We start from the raw sequence: 21,077 nt of genomic DNA, 5'->3' as shown, positions 1-21,077 counted from the left end.
TTAAGTTTTTGTGAAACAGGGTCCTGGTGTAGTCCACAACGATATTGAGCAGCGCGCCGAAATAGCTTTAGACTCTAAGTAAGCTCTGATCCCATCTTCATTATAAATGCCAGTCGAAGGAGGACAGTAGGCCTTTAAACCCCATTTCATTTCATTTCTCTTAGCGTTGATAATGCTCATAGAAATGCCCAACAGGTGGCTTTCATGATTGATCAAATTATATTTCGTGCTGTTATTTCATCTACTGATTAATTCGTCTCCGTACAGTCAAAACAAATTCTACTTAGTGCACCGCCCACAAGCAATACAGTTTTGTTTTTACCACACTTTCATCTTAGTTTACAGTTTTCTGAAGGAGCTACATGTATATTACTTAAAGAGTAATTACCTTTGATGTGTTAATATTTGTAAGCGTAATACATTTCCTATGCATTTTGACAAACACTTATCTATTATGCAAGCCGGATGAGCAATACACATGGTATTAGCTTGAATTAAAATGTGGCGATGGTTCGTTCGCTATTGGGAGTTAACACCTGCTTCCACCGATGGGTGATATCCCAGACAAATATTTAATAATAAACTTGCCAAATTAAAAAGTCCTGATTGAGGAACAAGTCCAGTTTTGGCAGGAATGTGAGGGAAAGAGGTAACCGCCAGCACCCATCCTCTGGGTGGGGGGATGGTTAGTGAATGTGCGCTATACCATACGGTCTGTCATTGTGTCGACTGGCGTGGTTTCGAATCCCCGGTTGTACGTGACAAGTAGTAGGGTCGCCTGTCCAATTTCGTGGGTTTTCTCCGGGTATTCCGGTTTCCCCCCCACTTCTAAAGACCCCTACGCGCAAGCGAATTATTGAAATAAAATAGAACCATATGTTAGTCCCGAAATGACAGTTTGTGTCGAGTGGACGTTAAACTCCATTTCTCTCTCTCCCACTGGTGCACAGTGGAACGTACCTACTGCCTTTCTTGTCTTTGGTTCTGACTCCGCAATCGAAGGAAATGGTAGGATTTCTATTACTTCTTTATGAATTCCTTTCGATGTGTATATTGGGGTAGCCAATGGTAAGTAATATGGTTCTTACTTTGCCCCCAGGGGTCCATGGCGTGCTCGTCAGATCATGAAGTCAGTAAGTCACGGTGCGTGGTTTTGATTGCACTCCCCACTATAATACATGGCGTATACTCATCTTCCTTATATTGGTTGGTGCAAATAGTAAGGCATTAAACAAACACCATTTGATTGCTCTTCCCTTCATTACAATATTGTCACTCCCATTACAGTATTATTTAGTTTCGGCCACATCTATTTTAGTGAAAACTTTACACATATATAGATGCTTTGTTTCAATTTATATATTGCTAGAACTTAGTCTCAAGTCCTATCTGAAAAAAAGATTTACAGATTTTAGAGTAGAAATAATTTTTGGGTTAGGGGTTGTACCGTTAATGGATTTCCAAAATTCCGTAAGTTCCGTGGTCCATTATGTTTTCTGCATTTTTGTTTAAATCAAAATTCAATCATTACCATATTCTTTCCTGAAGATATTATTTTAAGTCAGAAATATTAGTATAAATATAGCATTTACTTGACAATTATGTCGATTTTCCCCAGACCCAAAATCGAGTTATTGCAAACATTTTTCTTGAAACTCTCGAAATGGGATTCCTGGTGTTACAAGCTTCCCAAAAATGTATAGCTTGTTTAGCGGACCATGTAGCGGAACTTCACGCTAGAAATTTTGGCTGCAGGCCTAATAATTATAAAACCCAAAACTATTGGCTTACAGTTGACAGTTGTTTTGCTATATCTTATCATGCATAATGTTCAGCTGGCTCATATTGACTTTAGTGATTTTAGCAGTTTATAAGGCATACGAAATAAGCAAACAAAATGTCGGAAGATGAAGTTCATGATACCGAGAAGAAACCCACACCCGTAAAAAAATTATTAACTCATTACGCCAAAAATTCGTCAATGCATGGCGTTCCATCAATTGTGGATACACAACTTTATCGAGGTAGACAGTAAGTAATTTATTTTATCTAATGTTTATTATCAAATTAATTGGTATTATTAAATATTTACATGGTAAACTTAGGCAGTCGTTCTTTAAAGATGTGATAATTCTAAAACGTCATAAAATACACCGAATAATTTAACCCCATTAGTGAGAGGGAAACCAGTAGACCGCTATCAAATGATCTGACCCCTATTTTTGCATCGACACCTCTTCTTTAAGAAATGAAATGGTGTTTTAACGTTCCATTCGTATTCGCCATGCAGTGTGCTATGAGGGAAAATGTGCACTGCTGTTAAAGGGACAATAACACTCTTCCTGGCTTGACAGCTCCAGAAAATAAAAAATAGCCTTATTCTAAGTACTAGATGTGTTAGTGTCTTACCTGTTGTTTAAATTATCCATTAAATCCTATTTTACTTGTCCAGAAGGTTCAAAAATATTTTTAAATCCAAGTCACATTTGAAAAGCTTTACGTCAGACTTTTCAAATCATTTAGTTGAATTTTTCCAATTTTTTAAATTAGGTGTGTTAAGATGAAATTTATATCACCAATTAATTGGAATATTGTAAAATAGTACAATTTGTTGACCAGAATAAAGATTGGGACATATTATTCAGTTACAACAAGAGTGGTATTGGGCCTTTAAAGGATAACGTATAGTCGTTCGGGTGGGACGAAAGACCGAGGTCCCGTGTACACACTGCCGTGCAAGTCCTCTGTCCTGCACCACTGACACGAAGGAACCACGCCGAAAAATGCAGATGAATTTTTTCGGCAAACGCCAAGATCGAACATGAGACCTCCAAGTTAGCGAGCTAACGTCTTACTAACTGAGACACTGCGGCTCCCAGTTTTTCAGAACTTTCCTAGATGGGCAATGTGGATCGGGTGGTCAGATATGGGTTTAAGGGAATCATATCCTCTCATTGGAGGGAAACTATGTAATCCAGCCATAATCAGTTAGTACAGTACAAGGTATAGTTAATGTAGCAACTTGATGACTACAGAGAATTGTCTCGTCAAGGGACATTCCACAGTTTGTTCTCTGTCACGAAACTGCATAGTGATGACATGCAATGTGAAATCAGAGAACAGGGCCTGATGAAAGACGTTAAATTACATTTCAATTTGACGCTAAAGGCTAATTAGGATGTAATGGAACGTATACGTTGGCTCGCTAACCTGAAGATTCCATGTTTGGTCTCTGTGTTCATCCTGATCTACCGGCGTGGTTCCCCCTTGTCAGTGGGACAGGGTGGAGGGACTCATAGCACACTGTATGATGTATGCCCGTCTCATTTAATGTTGAAGACTATTTTCTTTTTTCACGTCACCCGTGTTGCAGCATCTTTCTGCCCCGATCCGGATAATAATACCACGTATTGTGCTATTTCGATTTCCAATTGGCAGAGGGGGGATGCTTTAACGTGCTGTCAATGGCATACATGGCACCCCGGTTTTTCTTCCTATCCAAACGACAAGAAACAATACTTTCAAACTGTACCTTATCTTATTTAAGAATTTAATTTTTGTTTTGTTTCTGACAATTAGCCTCCGTATTTTTTTTAAATATCTCCCTCCGCCCACACACTCAATAGTAAATCCAATCACAAATGAAATGAAATGGGGTTTAACGTCCTACTGTTCTGCTCCTATACTGGGCTAATGAAGACGGGCATACGCCATACAGTGTGCTATGCGGGAAATTTTGCCCGGGCAGCGGCACTATCGCCTACTCTTATATCGCATTCTAACTGCCAAGGGATCTTTTACGTGCAAGCTAATGTGTACACGGGACTTCGGTTTATCGTCCCATCCGAACGACTAGACAACTGTCCTTGTCAGGCCCTCCGTTCTGCACCACCGACAAGGGGAAACCACGTCGGAAAATCTGGATGAACTTTCTCGGCCATTGCAGGGATCGAACACCCGACCTCCAGACTAGCGAGCCAGCGTCTTAACCACCTAGCCACCGTGGCTCCCAAATCCAATTACAGACTGATACTAATCACAGACTGGTTCTAATTCAAATAATTTCTGAAGCAATGTGTTATGTACATTTGGATATCCTGTAGTTTGTTCTTGAATTTTGACTATCACATTTCAAGTAGTACCAGATACCCCACTGGTTCTCTCTTATAGCAACTTCCAATATAGTACATTTTCACAAGATGACTATACTTATGCATAAAACGAACACTTATGAATTTTACCTTGCTACTAATATCAATCCCACTCTTTCTTAAAATGGCTAAGACATTTTTGATTTAGGTCCAAAACAATCAAAAACATGGTCGATTTTATATTTTGATCCGATTTGTGGGAGGATTTGTATTGGGCTTGATAATAAAAATAATACATCAGATCAGATCAGTATACTTGTTTTTGACCTAAATCAAATTGAACAATGATTAGAATAACGATTATTACATACTATAATTAGGTTTGATCAACTGGATGAGTAATGTGGTTCAGGCGGCATCTGTGTACGGGCCACCACTCCAGGGTCCTGATAAGGTTACACTAATTACCAGATCTCAGGTTACACGACTGTGTCATTATTTACCTGGATTGCAGCATTGATTTCTATTTCAATCATGGCATGCCTCATAGGCAAATTACATTTGTCTGCGATATCACCTTCGATGGAAGTTGATGTGAATCCCTAGCTACAACTGCTGCTGCTCCTCTTCATACTAATGATAAACCTCTTCGGGAATTGGCGTCGTAATTATTGGGATGTGAATCCCTAGCTACAACTGCTGCTGCCCCTTTCACACTAATGATAAACCGCTTCGGGAATTGGCGTCGTAATGCTATAATCTTATGACGAACAACTCAGAATTAAATATACGAAGAAACTGAATTTACTTCATTCTGAGCGGAGTTATCGTCGATTACAGAACATCGTGGTCACGGTTGGCATTGCTACCGTTGTTACGATAAGAAAGTCTCGATTATCCATATTTAAATTAAATCATTAACTGCTAATCCTATTTAAATCTGTTGAAAATCTAGAGCATTCGATCTTATCGAGAGTAGATTATATTTAATGCACGTGTGATTTCAATCTATATACCTTTACAAGGTATACAAACTCAACATTAATCATCCTTAATAGATTACACTTGCATCTGCTACTAACACAACATATAACGAGCAACGAATAAATAGTTCGTTAATCCAATTGCACTCATGAATTACCTTATCTAAAACATTAATCGATTACTTAATGTTCAAATTATATCAGTGCCATATTTATTGGAAAAAACTAATGATTTTCAATCATCAATCAATTCACGACCAGGATACACGAAACATTCCAATCATTTGAACTTGCTGACCCCCCGTTTACTCAGTTCAAGTCATTACGGGAGTAATGGTGGGTTAAATTTTGAGTAGTGTAATGTAAGCGTTCCGTTCTGAGAACGGTTTCAATCTGGACCAATGGCCCATTTTCATTTTCATGGTGTCAACTGTTCTGAGAACGTTTCATTTGCATATGCGTCGATGTAAGCTTGACCAATATCTCAGCGGGCAATACATACTATTAATAAACGACATTAACATAGTATCGTGATGTCATTAATGGGGCTGTTAGGTTTTCTGCGAGGAGTTCCACATTTTGCGTAAGAGGAGCGGTTCTATATACGGTTTTTGTATTGTAATGTAAAAGGTACTAATTTCTTGAATTTTATCGCAGGCTGGAACATTCCCGAGAACGCCTGTCGCGGCAAAATGTAAACGGCATTATTTTCAGACGCCCGTCTGTTTTATTACTGTTGTTGCTAATTACTTCCTGATGCTTTATAAAGCACTGTTGCGACTGTTACAGAACGGTTAGATCTATTGCGTTCATTACTATACGAGGCCGTATTTTGTTCGATTCACATAGTGCCATAGTGGAAAGTGTGGACATACAGTTCTGGCGAGCTGTTGATAAGGCAGAAATTGATAGGTTTTGGTTATATTGAATTCGCTGTTTGACTAACTGATTAATATAAACACTGGCAATCATAACTATAGTCAACAATGAAAATAGCCCACTAAACAAGCCGCCCCTTCCTAAAACATACCATATTATAGGTGACCAATGCAGTTTGTTTCAAAAAGGAGGGATGAATTCATTGTGTTTTGTGGATGCAAGAACTTTATATATTCAGCATCGTAGGAGAGAGGCAAGCGGGAAATTACGTTAAGTGTAATAAAAAAAACAAAAAAAAACCCAAGAAAAAATGCTTTACATATCACGTTATAGATTATAAAAAAAGTTGTAGTTATGTGCAATATTTTACTTTAACGCATGGCTATAAACTATTTAAACCAGCTTATATGCATATTGTTATGGTTTGTAGAGTGGTACCGGGCAGAGGAGGAGGCGGGTCTCCATTTTAATCAGGTGCCGTGGTTTCAATTACCAGTTAGTACGTGACAAGGAGTAGGATGACGCCTGCACAATCTATTGGCGTTTCTCCGTTTCCTCAGGTTTACTGTCACTGCACTGCGATAAAAAACCTCCGCACAAGCGAATTATTAAACTGAATCGTTCCATAGTTAGTACCAAAATGACCTAGCGTGTGACATGTGAACGTTACCCCCCCCCTCTCTCTCTCAATGCTTCAAGTCAATTAAGCATTACATATCCAAGTTTCTTTACACCTCGGTTTAGTCTTCTGATTAGAAACGTAAATTGCTTTGTGGACAGTGCCTTTAACATGAGCAGTAACGGCAGATCATTCTTAATTATGCAAACGATTTTGTGGATGAGAGTGAACACGCAATTTGCCTATGGGAGATGAATCGACGGAATTCTTACCAATTTGATCCCAGTAGAAACCTGTATCGTTTCTATTTTTGCGGAAATTATCACTTTCTTTGTTAAACAAGTTCTGTAAAATGACATCGCAGTTTGAAATCCCCTGTCAATGCCTGTCAATTTATATCATGCAAATTAGGGGAATTGTCGAATTCTACAGTCTATTCAATGGTTCGTGCAACGTACAATACACAAATAATCACCATTGGACAAAGTTGCTACAAGCTATAACAACTTACATGAATTTGATTGGCCAGTTAAAAGGGAACTACTTTTTTTTTATTTTCAAAGAACAGTTCATTTTTTATTAAAAGTAACTTCTTTTTTTTTATTTAAAATGAACTGTTTTTATTTAATTGATCTTGATGGAAACACTGGGTCAATATAAAGGACTTTGCAGTGGTTGAACTGCTGTCAAAAAAAGATGTATCACTACGCCGTTATGTTATCAGTTTCAGTAAAAGTGAAATCTATAGCAAAGAATTATATTTATCTATTTGTGCATGTAAGAAAAGATTGGGTGATAAATAAAATCTCCTATTCGTCTTTTGCCGAGTTTTTTAATTACTTTATCGACGAGTGTTGATATTTTTTATATCAAAAAAAGACTCGTAGGAGATTCTCTATATAACAAATCAAGCGAATGGATCTGACGGTAATGATACCAGCTTCACTCAAACTAACAGTAACAATAAGGGAAACAATCCAATAAAATCGGGAATATTTCCTAAAACTTTTATCATACTATTGTAAGTCATGATCGGATGTTTATTTCAATGTCACTTAAGTTATTGTTCAGCATTCTCTATTCAGGTGATGAAATTTGGGTGTATAATTTCATTATATCAACACCTTGACTAAGTTCGATAATGAGCATTATACCAACACCTTGACTAAGTTCGATGATGATAATTCTCTGCTTAGGCTAAGAAGCGATAAACTATTTGATTGGCCAAGACTTGACACATAACAACTCTGATTTTAATTTAGGTAGAATGTCTTAACTGAGTTCAATAAACAACATTTTACGCTACAGCTAAACAGAGCTAAGCAATTTGATTGGTCGATGGTTTGGGTCAAAATAAGTTTGATTCTAACTGATGGAGAGTGATGAACCATGGCTGTCAGTTAACTTAACTAATTAGTATGTGTCATCTATTTATTTTGAGATATCGGCGATGGACATCAGCCTCAATATTGGCTTGTTTTCAATTGAAATTACATAAGCTCGATTAGACATACAGGCTCTAGATTTGTCTGGATGGATACATGGAGTGGAAGTGCGCGTCTAATGACAAGCATTTGAAACCAGACTGAACATCGACTCTGCTCCTGGACGTATGTTAAGTTGTCTGGCAATCTACGTTCATAATATAATATTGATACTTTAGACCACATGTTTACGTGTTTGGTCACCAGCTGTCAATAATTATGAAATGTACTATCTGTTATATTTCAGTTGAAAGTAGATCAGTTAGACTTGCAGGCGCTACATCTATCAGGGTGATTCATTAGAGCTGAACTCCGATTACAAAACTACAGAAATAATTAAATAAAAAAGGTAACACCCTACACGCAGGCCACGCCCATTTCCAGTAATTGCCGTGTCAAGCAAACTGTCCACATCCGGTTAGCCAGTCAACTACCAATTACCTTGGCTTATTTCATCTAATTAGTAAAATAATATGTACCTGATCAGACATACTAATTGTGTAGCAATAGGATTTTTAGTCAGCTGATAGTAGTGATAGTGAAAGAACTTCGATCAGTCAGAAGTAATTGGTAGTTGACTGGCTAACTGGATATGGACAGTTTGCTTGACACGGGATACACTGGATGTGGGCGTGACCTGCCTGTGTTTTTGTTACCCCTAAGCGATCGCCATGTTTGTTCTTCAAATTTAAAACAAGTATGGCGGTCGTTTAGGGTGTTACCTTTTTTTATTTAATTATTTCTGTAGTTTTGTAATCGGAGTTCAGCTTTAAGTTCATTGATACAGTTGCGGATACAGCGGAGGAGATGCGCGTCCCTCCTTTTTTAATTTTTATGTCTTTACTACAATAATAACGATTCTCAGGATTAACACAGTTTACTACGTTATACTACACGCCTCATTCGGAACATTGATACATTTTAAGGGTTGGGTGATTTTAAGTAAGACTCAAAGTTATAAGAATAACAAGCACACATGACACCCGCCAATAAATACGGTGAATGTTTAGTATTGGGTTTCAGAAGTCGGAAATGATTGAAGTTTTCCAGTGTATCATTAATTCTGATGGAACAATTGAATGAAACATACGATGGAAATGCCAATACCCGGACGGTTGGAATGTATAAGTACCCATTTTAACTGGGTTTATCATTAAAATCAGACATTTCTCTTATAGGAGAAACAAGAACAATGTTTTATCCGGTTGTCAATATAAATATTCAGCCTAATATTTGGCTGTCAGAATCTGTTTTACAGTGGCCTTTTATACTTTAAGCTAAATATGTCCATGAAAGACCATTGTAAAAGGATTCTCATGAGAACTAAATCTCCAGCGTGTAGGTTTTTTCGTTCAATCTATCCATTCATAAAACCTCATTAATGTTATCTATTGTGTTAACCACCAGTTAATTGTCCTTTTCAATAAAAAAGAATGACTTTTTTTCTGTATGCAGAGGATAACAATACTGAAGAACTGAGCTGAACCGCGGTGTTCACTGGCACGGCGGTTGTTTTATTGTCCTGCCCTTCGAATACCAGTTTATTATAAAGTACCCTTTTAAGACGAATTCCACTATTGTGGAAAGGCTTTATTTATTTACATTTAGTTTTTCGGTTCGATCAGTAATTGTGAACATGGTGCCTATTGTCCGTGTAATGATTTTTTGTTTGACTGTTTCATGGATGATATATTTCCCCCCGACACATCTGCTCCTCTACTCCACCCCACCCACGCCCGCCTTCTAGGACATTTTGATAGTTGCCTACTAACACAATTCCATGCAAAGATATTTCCCAAAGGCCACAAATATATATAGTCTATGTTTCAATAGGTATTGCTCAATATTCCTAATCTTATACCTTTGACATCCAAAGATCTGCCCATTGGGATGTAACATAAGTCAGTTAAATCACCGAGGTTACTTTATCAAATTAATACCAGTCTATCACAATGGATAATGTAAGGCTTGGGATATTTAATTTATTAATTGAACCTAATGTCGATCGAGAGTCTATTCTACCTTTGTAATGATTTTTGTGTTAAAGTAACACTTCCGACTGGCGTCTAGATTTAGCCCCACATTGTACGAGGGTTGACTGGAACGTTCTATGCCTGAAAATGATAGATCAAACAAGCTTTTGCCACCAACAATTAGAATCATTGAATGAATAATAAACATGAGAACTGCAACTGTAGTGTTATTATTGTCTTCGTACCAGACCATCTTGTGAACCTACCCATTGAAAACAGCAGAAATAGAAAAATAAAAACTAACCGTAGGGCAGTCATCGAATACTTGCAACTGAAAGGCCTAATGCAGAGAAAGTCTTGATGATGACCCACGTCCTGTAAGCCCATCGACAGCAACCATTCAACAGAACATTACCCGGGTGCATGACATGGTGAAGGCAACCGACGATTGACTACTCGACATATTGCAAGTGTTGTGGGCATCTTTCATGCGAGGATTTGGTACAGACAAAAGTTACTGCAAGATGGGTGCCAAAGCGGATCAGAAACGTATCAGATTCTTGACGTCCCGTGACAATCTGTGCTATTTTTAAGCAGGTCCTCGTAATTTTATGGCTCGATTTGGCCTTGTATGACTTCGACCTGTTTCCAAAAATGAAATGGAACTAGCCGTTCGTCAGTGTCCTAGTAATGATGTAAACGTGGTTAGTCGAAGAAAATTTCTTCCTGACCGGCAGCCAGACCATGCAACATCGTTTGCAAAAGTGTGTACACTTTAAAGGGGACTATGTAGAAAAATAAATGGAAACCATTGACTTTGCACAGCTCTTTCACAGATAGGCTTAGAACGTTCCAGCAAGCCCGAGTAGCTTTAGCTTTGACTTCAAGTTTTAGCTTTAGCTTCATATCCTTGTTCTAGCTTCACCTTGTAACTTTAGTTTAAGCTTCGCCTTGTAGCCATAGTTTTAGCTTCACCTTGAAGCTTTAGATTTAGCTCCATGTTGTAGCATTAGCTTTAATTCCCTGTTGTAGCTTTAGCTACACCTTATAGCTTTAGCTTAAATCCTTATTCTCGATTCACACCCTTTCTCTAGATTTAGCTTCACCCCATAGCTTGATCTCCACTTTCTGGTTGATACTGTTCAGTCAGCAAACGAGGTATTTGTACACCTTTTATATCACTAGACACAACTCATTTATTTAATTTATTGTTACGCTATAATGTAAACATAATGTTCCCGTGAGGTTAATTAAGTCATCTAGTCACCCTGGTGTAACCTGAAACTTTCGTTTGAAAATAAAGAATGATATTTCTTAAAACAGGAACTGTTTAATTAGCTAACAATAATGGATGCATTGTGTTGGGGTAGCCACTTCGCCGTTAGCCATTAGCAAGTCAGTAGATTGGGTTATAGTGTTAACAGTGTTCAAACACACTTCGGCAATCTCTAAGTGACAGAAGTACTCGTAATGGCGATATTTAAAGGATGATAATAAACTTTTAGATTCTTCAGAGAATCGATTTTAAGTCCAATTTCATAATGCCAATTCGAAGAACAATGGCCGCCTTAATTGTTTGGATCGGTTCAAACGGTTGCGTGGGAGTAGGGACGTCCCTGGTAGTATTACCAGAACTGTAAAGGCGGATAAAATAGATGAAAACGAAGGCTATTGCAGGTTTATACAGAATTGACAAAAATGGACAATATAATGATACTATAGTAAACGGTTTTAACCCGAAGAGACTTTCTTATGGTTTATAGACATTCCACTAAAATGTCAAACGAAAAGGTGATGGGGGGTGAGGTAGGTGGTATATAACACGAATCGTCTTTCTATCAAAAGATTATTAGAGAACCTCATTAAGAATTCAACTAGCATCTAATCTTCCAAATAACTAAGTTTCCACATTATTAATAGAAAGGTAATAGACTTGAAAATATTATTCATAGCATGGGTCATGATTTTAGTTCGTTACAAAAATTATTTATGACATACTGACGTGTAAATGATCTTAAATTTTCAGTGGTAAATTAAAGAACATGCTAAACCGTATTTCCTGCATGGCGTATGACGTGATGCGTGTGGATCTAATGAATAGTTTATCAGATTATCCTGTTATTAATATAGATATTTTATTATGGGGAATATTGAATTATCAAATGAAATGGTAACACAACTTTTCTCACAAGTTAATAAGTTTTTTTTAAATGATCAATATTGTAATCAGATAGGTATTGCAAGATTAACTCTAGGTTTTTAAAACATGTGTTCGACCCTTTTCATATTGGCCTATAAAATATGGTTATACAAAAAGCAGCAAAGGGGTGATATCCATTGCCCTAGGTTATCTCTAGATTACGTCCCTTTTTTAAAAAAAACAAAAAAACTTCATTACGCATCTATCGTAGCAATGATCTCTATATTTGTAACGTGTTGAACACAGTTCTATCACATGTGATAATGACTGACACCAATATTGTCCTTTAAGCTTCAAAACCAAATCCACACATTGAATGAATCGAAAACGTAATTACATGGCGAAACCAGCCACGCTATAAAATTTAATTTAATTTCCTTACTTTACGCGTACGTAATTGGAAACAGATTTACTCTCTGGTTTACATTGCTAAGGGTCATTGAAATATTCAGCTTTGATCCAGATTATTTCCTACTTGTATCTATAACTTAATATTAAACTTCTCAAATATCATAATTTAAGTTACAATTTCATATTTTCTAAGAAAGTCAAAACATAATTATTTCTATGTCTTTTGCTCAATAGGTTGTCAACTCACTATTATACGATCATAGGTGTCATTCTCACACTTAAAACTCATTTACACCGGAAATAATAACACAATTTTCTCACAATTACCTCAAATCTTCAAACGTTTGAATTTGAAGAGGAAAATGATATTTTTGCCAATTTCTCAACTGGCAATAGTGAATTATAGGATTAATAGGATTATTCTTTAACAAGGTAGGACTGTTTATAGATACCATCTATTTTAAGGCTTTATTGTAATAAATTTTAGAAATATAACGTAAAAACATGATATTGCAACTTTAAAGCTGAAGAGTATCCGTTGATAAAAGTGTGTTCTAAGTATTTAAGCAAACGCCTAAATGTGAAGATGAAGAAATAGTCATTATTGTCTCAGGGAACCACGGTGGCTAAGTGGGTAAGACGCGGGGTCGCTCGGAGAGCACTTAAACCATCCCTCGGCAGTTGGAATTCGATATAATAGTACGCCGTAGCGCCACTGTCCGGGTAAAAATATCCCTCATAGTGCACTGTATGACCCATGCCCGTCTTCATTAGGCCAGCCGGCGCAGGCGTTAAACCCCATTTCATTTCTTTTCATTATCGTCTAAAGTTACCAATCATTACACAACTCGTTTAAAGAATGCCATTCTTCAGTAAATTATATCTTTGAAAAAACATCAATGAGGTTAAAATACTGTGCAGGTCTAATAAAAAATATCTAAAGGGTCTTCCACACAGAATACGCCAATGACATATATTGAGTGCCGGCACTGCTCCTTTAAATTCACGGTCAATACATCCATCTGGTTTCTAATTAGTTAGAATATTAGGTAAATTAGGTAACTGTACTATTTGTAACATCCGTTTTCATTTAGAATATTCGTAGTAGTCGTTTTTAAAAGACGTTTGAGTTATAATATTTATAGCCTTCTATTCGTAACTGCAGAAAAGTAAGACGTTTACCCTCATTGCATTGCATTTTATTCCCCTTATACGTAACAATGACGTTCAAAGAATCGGCGTATGCATGCTTATAGAGTAAATGTTTTTCTTAAATGAAATGAAATGAAATGGAGTTTAACGTCCTACTGTTCTGCTCCTAACCTGGGCTAATGAAGACGGGCATACGCCATACAGTGTGCTATGAGGGAAATTTTGCCCGGACAGCGGCACTACGGCCTACTCTTATATCGAATTCCAACTGCCAAGGGATCTTTTACGTGCACGCCAATGTTTTTCTTGAGACAGGAGTTTAGATTTCGTATAATTTGGCGATTTCTAAAGTCATAATAAGGACATCGAATACATTTAGCGATTCGCCAGTTCCTAAATACAGTTTCAATGAGAAATGTTTCGATAACTACCATTTGACGTTATGATTATGGTTAATAAATATCCATAACAGCGAATTTTAAAAAATATATTTATTTGTTTATTTTTGGTTTTATTTTCAATACAGGGTGCATTAATATGAATAGTATTAGTTTATCAAATCGGTTGAACTATTCTGGAAAATAATGACGGTACAGGTTGCATCACCTATTTTCAATTATTGGTATTCAAATTCATATCAACCGTTAAATAAAATGTTGTTATTTATTAGATTAATTTTTGGTGAATTTTTCCTAGCACGGAATTAATTGGTTTTATATTTCAAGCGATTTGATAATTTAACATGTAGCTTTTTGTCGGAATTGCTTCTTATTTGCAAATCTGTTAGGCAATTCAGTAAATGTGAACTTAGCTGCGATTCTAAACGTGGACCAATAAATAGTTGCCGAGTTGATTACATACAATTATTCTGTAATTAAAATGTTATAAAAATTAAAAAAAAAAAAACATTTATATACTTAAAGACAGTTTTATCTTATTAACGGGAAAAATATATAGTAGGATATCAAATAAAAAGCTGCCGGAAAATAAACGGAAACCATCGTGATCACCGGTAACAGCTAATATAGTGGATACGAAAAAGCTATGATTGGCGCGCTGTTAGTTGATGAGGTAATTCTTTTGCACTTTCCACCATGAAAAAACCGTTTTAGTATCAGTATATCTATGTATCTAACACGGACATTGTCCTTACAAGAAAGTTTCGATGACATTTGCGCTTTTAAGTTTATCATTCACTTAAACGACTACAAAGGCATTAATTTCGATCTGTCGCTCATTACAGACTTCACACGAGAAATACCAAAAAAATCATAGAGTGTTATTAACATTTTATGAGTTTAATCATGAAAGGCCAGATTTTAATGACCGGCCTTTGAGCCAGTTAATGGGTATTTTTTGTTGATTTTTTTAAGGACTGTATATCAAGCCCTTCAATTTAGTCTGTAATCTCTCTAATAGTTTACATGTTCCATAGGTTATCGGTCAGTAGGAACCGATTTTATATATAAAAAAAAGATATGTTCTTACATCGAAGACTTTACTAAATCAATGTCTGAAGTATCGTATGGAGGAAAGTAATAATCAGAGACTGTCTGGAACGCAATACCAAAACACAAATTCGATCGACTCTTATTATAACGGAATGGCTTTCTGAATAGATGCAAAATATATATCACTTATCTTATAACAATAATATAACGTTGGGATTTAACATTATACTAGGGCTCTAATATAACTTTAAAATATAACAATATCCGAGATATCTAATATAACTTTAAAATATAACAATTTCCGTGGTATGTAATATACTTTAAAATATAACAATATCCGATGTATCTAATATAACTTTCAAATTTAACAATATCCGAGGGATCTAATATAAGTGTTGATTTAAATTGTGCAATAAGTCGTGTTTGCAATGTCGAAAACTGTGGATGATATTGACTTGACTCCTTTAAAATTTCACAGTATCCGACGGTTTTAACATAACCTTAAACTTCAATAATGTCCGTTGGCTCCCTGATTACAATTTAGAACTAATGTAAACAACAGTTCACCAGTATTCAATTGAAATGACTAGATCGCTTTGATTTCGTTAAAGATGTCTATTCCATTGTATTTTCTATGTTGATTTATTGGAATGGCAATCTGTAGTTACAGCTAGTGGTGGACATTAGCGATTTTGTGTTCTACTGTCGACACAGTAAGCCAAAAATGAAACCAACACTGGCTTCATCTTTCGAAACAAAAACGTAACCGTATAAAGATCTTATTGATGTACAAAATCCTCAGTGGAACAAATTTAAGAAAGGAAAATTTACAAATTCGGATGTTAAAGGGCAGAACTGACCATTTCATTTGATTTATTAAACCCATACACAATTATAAATGCCTTCTGAAGTTTTAACACATTTTAGCACTCCAAAATTATCGAAATTCTTTAATACGGCCATTAATAACTAGTCAAGATATCTAATCATGAATCGTCTAAAGGAAGATAAATAATAGAAAATATGTCGTCCAATACACGATTTGTGAGACTGGGATTGACGTACGGTCAATTGATAACATTCCTTAAATTGAAAATCTAAGAAGATTTTCGTAATTTCTTGTCATGGTGTTGAGATTTTTCAAATTAATTACAAATCATTTATAGACGAATGCAATAATCCCATATGAAGGATATCCGGACTTGACAGGTGAGAGTAAGACGATCAGATTAAACTAAATTTAAGTTAATCTTTTTAGATTGATATCGATTTAACGAAATTAATAATCGGTTTATATAAGTATGTTATGCTGTATAAATATTTAATACTAGATTACATACTATACGTGATTAACTTCAGATCTGAATTATATTCGTTTAGCAATTCGTATTTGAGGAATTTAAAGAGCTATTATGTGGTTTAAAATCCCAGGAATGGAAATATTTGGGATTGAAGCCAAAATTTCGGATTAATTTTATCTGTCAAGCTTTAAGTCTCACATGGCTTTGAGTATCCAAACATCTTTTCAGAAATCCGCGCAGACACGAAACATTTGGTGTTTTATTGAATCACGTTTGTATATGTTCGCTAGGTTATGGCTACAAAGGAAAGATTTTGTTCAGATTTGTTTTTTCTTTTTTCTGGTATATTTGATCTTCTAAACAATAACAAAGTTTTTATCAAACAAGCAATCGTTTTATTTTGTCTGGAATGTTTGATCTTTTAAACCATAACAACTTTTTTTTAAATGGAATATTTATCTAAACAGTAACAACCTTTTTGCCTAGGATAGCTGATCTTCTAAACAATAACAGTTTATTTTTCTAGAATATTTATTGAAACAATAAACAAATTTTTGTGTGAATGATTTTATCTTCTAAACAATGACATTTTTGTCTGGAATAAGCAATAACAATATTGTATTCGTGCTCTAGAAGTAACTGTATTTCGAATTTGAGGGAAACATCTAAGGTAGGGAAATGGAGGGTTTGGTGGATATTAATAAATATGGCAGTCCATCGGTTCCCACAGTCATCAATTAAGTTAATTCTTATTTTTGGCGCATTTCTTTAAAGTGAATAGTTGTAAACCGATTTGCTTACATTGAGATTTTTAGCAAACACATCCGTTCATGAGTTACACTAGAATAATACAACTTTTGGAAACATTCTCGTTTTTCGTGGATTAGTTGGTTTTAATTTTGAGTGATGTTTATGTGCTGTGTGTCCTGTCCGGTAATATGTCTTCCTGACATCTGTTTTTTTATGTGTGGTTCGGTTCTTCTGCAGTTTGTAATATGGTTGATTTAAATAGAGGACTCTATACCTTATAACTAAGTTACTATGTCAAAAAGACATCTACTTTATTAAATGATTAATATATTCTAGTTTTAGTAAATTAAGTAACATTTCGGTAAATGCTATAGAAGTTTCAGTCATTTTGTTAGATCGAGTGTGAAGCTGTGGTCATTTTGATTAAAGCTTCTTTGACAATCTCTAAAACCTTTGGCAATCGAGTAGAAACTCGATCCTTGCTGTCATATAGCTAATAGATTGAGCCGTGTTTTAAGAAATGTTTGACACAGATTGAACATCCTTGTCAGATCATATCGGCTCATGTTTTCACGTATAAATAGCTCTCATTTAAAGACGGATATCTCACAAGGCATCTTATCAATCCAATCCACCCTTTGTACTAAACTTTATACTCGACATGATTGTATTACACAATAAATCTACTTCCTCAGATTTTTACACTTCAGTGATTTACTTTCATTGTTAAATATTCAATGAATTATTGTACCGTTCGTCTAAAACGTCATTGAAAGTAGTGTACCAAAAAAAAAAAAGACCTGACGTTTCCATGACACAATTGTATCAGCATCAGTAAATGAAATGGGATTTAACGTCCTGTTCTGCTCCGAACTGGTATAATGAGACGGGCATACGCCATACAGTGTGCTGTGAGGGAAATGTTGCCCGGACAGCGGCACTGCGGCCTACTCTTATATCCAATTCCAACTGTCAAGGGATTTTTAACGTGCACGCCAATGAGTACACGGGACCTCGGTTTTTCGTCCAATCCGAACGAATATATAGCTGTCCTTGTCCGGCTTCCGTCTTACATCACTGATAAGGTGCAACCACGCCGGAAAATCTTGATGAACTTTCTCGGCCAATGCAGGGAACAAACACCCGACCTCCAGGCTAGCAAACCAGCGTCTTATCCACTTAGCCACCGTGACCCCCAAACCCCCCAGAAAACAGTAAGTATTCTGCCAGTTCCATACTTTGGGCAATAAATGGGAAGTAGAGTCGTGGAGGTGTATTGAGTGAGACACTGGCTCATTGACGAGGGGGGGGGGGGGGTCATGGGTTTGATCCCGGGGTTGGTCGAGAAAGTTTCCAGCATGATGCAGGACGGGGTCTGGCAACGTCAGTTGCTGCAGAGAAGATCGTGAAACCGAATTTAATTTTATTTCTTCATCTTGCATGGCATTGGCGAAAAATACCGAAATGTATCTAGGAATGCCAAAGAATAGACTAAATTGGTCATTGCTCAAGAGTATGAGATCTAGACAGGTTTATCCAGGCATAAGGCGATTGCTAGTCAAAACGCTCGTCCCAGACCCTACTTGTTCTATAATATTCAGTTTGGCCTATTAACTGCAGATGTTGAAAGAGGTCATATATTATTCACGGGTATGCTCAATATTTTATAGATAATTCTACTACATATTCACATTCAGATTCATTTTGGTATACATCATTAAGGAAGTTGCCATTCACTTTTGTATTTTGGATTGACTTTGCTGTATTCGCGTTTTATTTATTTTTTCTTTTGTGGGTTGTTGGTCTGTAATATTTGTTAGCAATATTTTATTATAGTTCTTGCTTTCGTGATGAACTGTAGCACTTACTGTAATTGTGCATTCAAAAAGGATGGTGCAACTGTACATCCCTCGTTTATTCTTGCTGTATTCTTCTAATGTGATAATCGTGATTCTGGCATCAGCGAGTAATGATACATTTCAGTAAACACCGCAAAGTTTTTTAATAGTGACATAAATATTGTGTGTTAAATACGTGTGTATCGGAAATTATATCTAGTGAGTTTACTTACAAATTATTTTCAGTTAAAAATCAACAACCTCTGAAGAGGTTTCGCTTTTAATCCTTCAAACTAAGGGGTGAGTCGGTATCTTCTTTGGTCCCATTCTCTTTTGAAATCTGAAGTGAACGGCTGAACACAAATTCAAGTTGAAATCTAACAAAAACGATACTTTATAAGTTAGAAAACAAATTGTATTTGGCGTGCACGTAAAAGATCCCTTGGCAGTTGGAATTCGATATAAGAGTAGGCCGTAATGCCGCTGTCCGGGCAAAATTTCCCTCATAGCACACTGTATGGCGTATGCCCGTCTTCATTAGCCCAGGTTAGGAGCAGAACAGTAGGACGTTAAACTCCATTTCATTTCATTTCATTTCATTTTAAACACTAATCAGTTGAATAAACGACTGTGTATTATTAAAATGAAATGAGAAGGGTTTAACATTCTGATTTTCTGCACCAGGATAATAAAGAGAATCATGAAGTGCGTTTTAAGAGAAATGGTGTCAAGGTTTCCTTTCTTTTACTATCGATTCCCCGGCTGTACGTGATAAGGAGTAAGGTCGCCCGTCCAACCTCGTGGGTTTTCTCTGGGTCCTCCGGTTCCCCCCCCCCCACCACTAAAGACCCCCTTCGCGCAAGTGAATTATTGAAATAGAACTGAACCATATGTTGGTTCCGAAAAGACCTAGTTTGTGTCGAGTGGACGTTACCCCCCCCCCCCCCCCCCCTCCAACACACACACCTCTCTCTCACTGCCTCACGGTGCCTAAACGAAACAATGACACTGTTTTATCAAACCCTTCTTTTCTTTTATGTTCATCAACGCGTACTCAGGACCTCGATTATTATTCTCCCATCCGACGACTAGACGCTGTTCCTTGTCAGTGCCTGCTTCTTTAAGAATCTGTTTACTTTGTGATTCACAACGCAATACAAGATTGACATTTCAAATGTGGAAAGTAATTCGATATGCGACGTGTTCTGGGAGTTGTGAATTCTACTTCACAATAAAAACTTTTAATAGTCCACCATGTTGAAACACCAAGTAACGTTATTATATTTTGTTTATTGAACGTATTAATCTGACATGCTAAACGTCACATTTAGTTTCCGCACAAAGCGTGTGATTAAGTTTGAATTAAACGAAACGAATAGTGTTACGCGCGTTTGATATTTCGTTTGAGGAGGTGTCAATTAATAATCCGTTTTTATATGTGAGGAGTATTAATGCAATTAATCTGATATATTTCGAATTTAATGCCGGTAATGCGGTTTGAATCGGTGCCAGGTTTGGTTAGCGACCTTGGCTTGATATTTTTTCAAGTAGAATGGTAGCCCTATTGGTAGGCATACATAATATACAGCACAGTTATTGACAGACATAGGAGACAATGATAGTTGTAAATAATAAGAAAAACTATGTAAATACATAGAAAATAAAGAAACAAATAAATGATATAAAACAACACGGTTTCACGTACGCCATAAGTAAACGAGACAAACCGGGTACCGTATCAATCCGCGACACCGGCAAGCATTAATATATTATTCGGTACTGATTAATCAGCTTCCAAAGAATATAGACAACTTAAAGTTGAGGATAGATTAGTTCTAACCAAACTGAAATAAGATCAAATTAAATAGTGACATAAAAATAAGATAAAATCGGGTAAGATATGATTGGTATTGACATAAGTAAAACAGTAAAAGGATTCACTACTTCGAGATATCGAATTTAGACAGTGATTGATTTGTTCAGTTTGTATAACTTAACGGATTTA

General features: G+C 36.3%; 1 protein-coding gene across 4 annotated transcripts in view; it reads left to right on the top strand.

The window, feature by feature from the left end:
* The window catches only part of LOC126820871 (amiloride-sensitive sodium channel subunit alpha), a 110,180-nt gene that overhangs the window by 72,618 nt on the left and 16,485 nt on the right, over positions 1-21,077 (top strand). Inside the window, exon 1 of one of the 4 annotated variants that reach the window (XM_050549012.2) lies at positions 12,818-13,012. The exons of the other annotated variants lie outside the window; for them this stretch is intronic. The gene's annotated coding sequence lies outside the window, so the exon portion shown is untranslated. Of the gene's footprint in view, positions 1-12,817; positions 13,013-21,077 lie in introns of those variants that run through there. 4 annotated transcript variants of the gene reach the window in all.

Source organism: Patella vulgata, chromosome 5, assembly GCF_932274485.2.
Source record: "Patella vulgata chromosome 5, xgPatVulg1.2, whole genome shotgun sequence".
NCBI lineage: Eukaryota > Metazoa > Mollusca > Gastropoda > Patellidae > Patella > Patella vulgata.
This window is presented reverse-complemented; position numbering and strand designations above follow the sequence as displayed.